This window comes from Globicephala melas, chromosome 12 (genome assembly GCF_963455315.2).
Source record: "Globicephala melas chromosome 12, mGloMel1.2, whole genome shotgun sequence".
Taxonomy (NCBI): domain Eukaryota; kingdom Metazoa; phylum Chordata; class Mammalia; order Artiodactyla; family Delphinidae; genus Globicephala; species Globicephala melas.
Window position 1 is genome coordinate 35,538,367 of NC_083325.1, and position 6,000 is coordinate 35,544,366.

At 39.6% G+C, this 6,000-nt stretch overlaps 1 pseudogene; it reads left to right on the forward strand.

The window, feature by feature from the left end:
• Window positions 1–2,326: 2,326 nt before the first annotated feature.
• Window positions 2,327–5,731, forward strand: LOC138842908 (tigger transposable element-derived protein 1-like; annotated as a pseudogene).
• The last annotated feature ends 269 nt before the right edge of the window (window positions 5,732–6,000 follow it).

The following is a 6,000-nucleotide window of genomic DNA, read 5'->3' on the forward strand; positions in this document are numbered from 1 at the left end:
TAACAACATACATTCATCTTTATAATATCATACAAGGTCTTTTCAATGCTCTAAAAATCCTCTAAGCTCTGTAGAGGCCCATTTTTAAAAGCCTAGCTAAACCGCAGTTTGGTTACCATGCAGGCAATTCTAAGAACGCAGAATATCCAATGTGCCATTCTTGCTAACACCTAGTGTATAAAGTGAGGGGTATCTGTAAAAACAATATAGTTGGCCCTTGAACAAAACGAGGGGGTCGGAACACTGATCCTCCCACCCTCTGTGCAGTCAAAAATCCGAGTATAATTTAGAGTGGGCCTTTCATATCCCCATGGGGTTCCTCTGTATCCAAGTTTCTGTATCCGTGGATTCAACCAACCACAATCCTGTAGTACTATTGAAAGAAATCCTCCTATAAGCACACCCATACAATTCAAACCTGTGTTGTTCAAGGGTCAACTGTATTAAACATGATTTTGCTGTGGAAAAATCATGCCCTCTTACTGTAAAAGCATTTAATAAAGTTTAAGAATGACCACAGTAGCAATTGTTACAGTGCATTATAAAATACCCATTTGATAGTAGGTCCCCCTGTGAAAGACAATTTGGCAATAGCCATCACATTTTTAAATGTATATAACCTTGAGGGCTTCCCTGGTGGCACAGTGGTTAAGAATCCACCTGCCAATGCAGGGGACACTGGTTCAAGCCCTGGTCCAGGAAGATCCCACATGCCGCAGAGCAACTAAGCCCATGCGCCACAACTACTGAGCCTGTGCTCTAGAGCCCGCGAGCCACAACTACTGAAGCCCACATGCCTAGAGCCCGTGGTCCGCAACAAGAGAAGCCACTGCAATGAGAAGCCCATGCACCGCAACGAAGAGTAGCCCCTGCTCACCGCAACTAGAGAAAGCCTGCGCACAGCAATGAAGACCCAACGCAGCCAAAAATAAAATAAATAAATTTTAAAAAATGCTTTAAATATATATACCCTTGGTTCCAGCAATTCCACTCTTGCGAGTATATGCTACAGACACAGTACACACTTGTGAAGTCATTGGTTGTTGCGGTGTTTGTACTAACAAAAGGTTAGAAACAATATAAATGTCCTACAATTATGGTACTATATCCATATACATCCATATTACATAGCCTTGAAGAAGATTAAAGCAACCTTTTTTGGTACTGATAGTGAAGTATGTTTAAGATACACCGTTAAGTGAAAAAAGAAAGATGCAGAAGCAGTGTAAAATACTATCAGTTACATTACAAAAATAAATGTAATGCATATATTAACTTTTATATATATCAAATGTATATTTATATGGAAATATTTATGAAACTGATAGCAATGTTTGCCTCCTGGGAGGTAACTAGGAGGCTAGGATGGGAGAGAAACTTATTTTCTCTTATCTATCTTTTTGTATCTTTGAATTTTGTTCCATGAGCATGCATCATCTATTAGCAAATGTTAGCCTAAAAATACCTTTAAATTCCTTTCTAAATTTACCCACATATGATAGATCTCTCTTTAATTTGTAGACGTTCCATATTTGGGATTATTATCATTTTAGAGAAGTTTACTCTGATGAAACAAAACTAAACTAAACTAAAGTAAGCTAAGCTTTTATCCTCAGCACCCTTTTATCTTAGCTCTACCTGATCTGTGAATCATCATAGAAATGCTTTGCCCAGAGGCTGCTAGAACTCTACTACCTGCATTTTAAAAAAAGGTTCTCAGTTGTTGATATATTTTTTCTCTATTCTTGTGGCATGTTATGAATGGGAGTAATGGCAGAGTTAAAGGTCTATTGAGTATCTACTATAAAATAATTACTTAAAGAGATTTATAACTCATCCATTTTATTTTGCACCAGACTGTCACTTAAAACAACGGCCTGTTTATCAGAATTCATATTTCCTACAATGACTTTCTACACTAGAGATGAAGTGGTTAGATTTCAAACTATTCCAGTGGGGTAATGTGCACAGAGTGCTTCTGCCTCTGTTAAAAAAGTGAAAAAACAGAGGCTGGGGGTCGGTGAGGGGTGTGCACTACAAGATTATACCAGAAATGAGCCAAATTGTTTATCTTTTCAATTCCATTGTAGGTATTTCTTTTTCTCCCCCTTTCCAGCTTTATTGAGATATAATTGACATATAACATTGTGTAAGTTTAAGGTGTACACAAGTGTTGACTTGATACCCTTACACATTGCGAAGTAATGTTGTAGGTGTTTTTTATATGAGTTCAGGTAAGTTTGTGCTGTTACTCTTCAGTATAACAACAGGAATGGGTACAGGATTGACTTTGCCAGGGTGTTTTCCTCCAGAGGCCCCAGCACCGATGCCTTGTGATGAAGGTGATGATGAAGAAACAGAGAAGCAGGAGGAAGGGTATCAAACAGAAATATTGCTCGTTTACATGTATATGAGCTAATGTACGTAGAGCACTTTGCCAGAGACTGGCAGAGAAAAGGGGATCAAAATAGAATTATTATTAGAATGAGGAGAGGTTTACAATAGTCCCTGGGGTCACAAGCTGTGTTTGGGGTCGTAGAATAAGGCTGCCCATATTCCACTTTCTTAAGAACTGCCAAGTCCCTGTGCAATGTTTCCCACCTTCAGGTACCACCAAAGTGAACCACTTTCATGATTTGTACTATCTCTAGGCACCAGTTACACTATTATATGTAGGGAGTTTTTAAACCATTAATTCAAGTTAACTTTGCTCTCTGCTTTAGCTAAGTTCTGCTCAAAGCAATAATTATTCCTTTTAGGTGTCAGTGACATATGTAATCTGCATATACTATTAGAATAAAATATATTATGTATATAATATTAGAATAAAAAATGCTTGTCTGTGAACCTGCTGAAAGTATCTCATGTAGCATGTCAACCCAATCACCATGTAACTGTTTGTCTTCCCATAACCTGAAGTGGACCCTGTGAGACCCTTGGCAGCTACTACACCCCTTCAGCATCCTAGATTTGGTTTGGGGTGACTGCTGCAGAAGCTGGAAGAGCATGATAATCACCTGCTACTCATCCTGCAAGGCAGATGCTTTCAGAGCAGAAAGCATTTCCAGCCCCTGGCCATGCATGATTAGACCTGCATATATTCACGTGTCTGTGTATCCGTATTCTGGTGGATGCTTCTTGCATTGCTGCTGGTCTCAGCTCAGAAATGACACTTTCCAATAAATATACTCCAGCCAGCTGTTTAAGAACAGGGTTACCTATGTGGGTAGTGAAGAAGACAAAAAGGGTGGGAGTGTTTTGGTGGAAGAGCCCCGGTTTGTGTAACCTGTCCGGTTATACGGACAGGTTATACGGAAGCCTCATTATACGGAAGAGTGAGGTTGTGGAAAACCTTATCTTTTGGAATTGGCCTAGACTATATCATGCATAGACTTCATTTTTTTTTTTTTTTTTTTGCGATACGCAGGCCTCTCACTGCTCAGGCCTCTCCTGTTGCAGAGCACAGGCTCCGGACGCGTAGGCTCAGCGGCCATGGCTCACGGGCCCAGCCGCTCCGCGGCATGTGGGATCTTCCCAGACCAGGGCACGAACCCGTGTCCCCTGCATCGGCAGGCGGACTCTCAACCACTGCACCCATAGACTTCATTTTTGTTGCGCTTCAATTTACTGCACTTCACAGGTATTGTGTTTTCTACAAATTGAAGGTTTGTGGCAACCCTACATCAAACAAGTCTATTGGTGCCATTTTCCCAACAGCATTTACTCACTTCATGTCTTTTGTCACATTTTGGTAATTCTCGAAATATTTCCAATTTTTTCCTTGTTATTATATTTGTTATGGTGATCTGTGATCACTGATCTTTGATGTTACTATTGTCTTGGGGCACCACAAGCCACGCCCATATAAGACAGCAAACTTAATTGATAACTGTGTGGTGTTCTGAATGCTCCACCCTGCTCCCATCTCTCTCCCTCTCCTTGGGTCTTCTAATTTCAACACAACAATGTTGAAATTAGACCAATTAATAACCCTACAATAGTCTCTAAGTGTTCAAGTGAAAGGAAGAGTCACATGTTTCTCACTTTAAATCAAAAACTAGAAACGATTAAGCTTAGTGAGGAAGGTGTGTCAAAAGTTGAGGAGACAGGCTGAAAGCTAAGCCAAGTTGTGAATGCAAAGGAAAAGTTCTTGAAGGAAATTAAAAGTGAACACACAATGATAAGAAAACAAAACAGCCTTATTGCTGATATGGAGAAAGTTTTAGTGGTCTGGATAGAAGATCAAACCAGCCACAACATGCCCTTAAGCCAAAGTCTAATCCAGAGCAAGACCTTAACGCTCTTCAATTCTATGAAGGGAGAGAGGAGCGAGGAAGCTGCAGAAGAAAAGTCTGAAGCTATTAGAGGTTGGTTCATGAGGTTTAAGGAAAGAAGCCATCTCCAGAACATAAAAGTGCAGGGTGAAGCAGCAAGTGCTGACATAGAAGCTGCAGCAAGTTATCGAGAAGATCCAGCTAAGATAATTAATGAAGGTGGCTACACTAAACAACAGATTTTCAGTGTGGAAGAAACAGCCTTCTATTGGAAGATGTCATTTAAGACTTTCATAGTTAGAGAGGAGAAGTTGATGCCTGGTTTCAAAACTTCAAAGGACAAGCTGACTCTCTTGTTAAAGGCTAATGCAGCTGTTGACTTGAAGTCAAAGCCAGTGCTAATTTACCATTCCAAAAATCCTAGAGCCCTTATGAATTATTCTAAACCTACTCTGGCTGTGCTCTATAAATGGAACAACAAAGCCTGGTTGACAGCACATCTGTTTACTACATGGTTTTCGGAACATTTTAAGCCTACTGTTTAGACCTAGTGTTCAGAAAGAAAGATTCCTTTCAGCTCCTTGACAATGCACCTGGTCACCCAAGAGCTCTGATGGAGAGGTACAATGAGATTAATGTTTTCATGCCTGCTAACACAACATCCATTCTGCAGCCCATGGATCAAGGAATAATTTCTACTTTCAAGTCTTATTATTGAAGAAATATATTTCATAAGGCTATAGCTGCCATAGATAGTGATTCCTCTAATGGATCTGGGCAAAGTCAATCGAAAACCTTCCATAAAGGACTGATCATTCTAGATGCCATTAAGAATATTTGTGATTCATGGGAAGAGGTCAAAATATCAATATTAACAGGAGTTTGGAAGAAGTTGATTCCAACCCTCATGGATGACTTTGAGGGTTCAAGACTTCAGTGGAGGAAGTAACTGCAGACGTGGTAGAAATAGCAAGAGAACTAGAATTCGAAGTGCTGCCTGAAGAGGTGAGTGAATTGCTGCAATCTCATGATAAAACTTTAACAGATGAGGAGTTGCTTTTTATGGATAAGCAAAGAAAGTGGTTTCTTGAGGTGGAATCTACTCCTGGTGAAGATGCTGTGAAGATTGTTGAAATGACAAGAAAGGATTTAGAATATTACATAAACTTAGTTGATAAAGCAGCGGCATGGTTTGAGAGGACTGAGTCCAATTTTGAACGAAGTTCTACTCTGGGTAAAATACTATCAAACAGAATTGCATGCTACAGAGAAACCGTTTGTGAAAGGAAGAATCAATCGACGGGCCAAACTTCATTGTTGTCTCATTTTAATAAACTGAAACATCCACCCCAGCCTTCAGCATCCACCACCCTGGTCAGTCAGCAGCATCAACATCGAGGCAAGACCCTCCACCAGCAAAGAGATTATGACTCTCTGAAGGCGCAGATGATGTTTAGCATTTTTTTAGCAATAAAGTATTTTTTTAAACTTTTAATTTTATATTGGAGTATAGTTGATTAACAATGTTGTGTTAGTTTCAGGTGTACAGCAAAGTGATTCAGTTATACATATACATGTATCTATTCTTTTTCAAATTATTTTCGCATTTAATCTGTTACATAATATTAAGCAGAGTTCCCTGTGCTATACAGTAGGTCCTTGTTGGTTCTCCATTTTAAATATAGCAGTGTGTACATGTCAATCCCAAACTGCCTAATAAAGTATT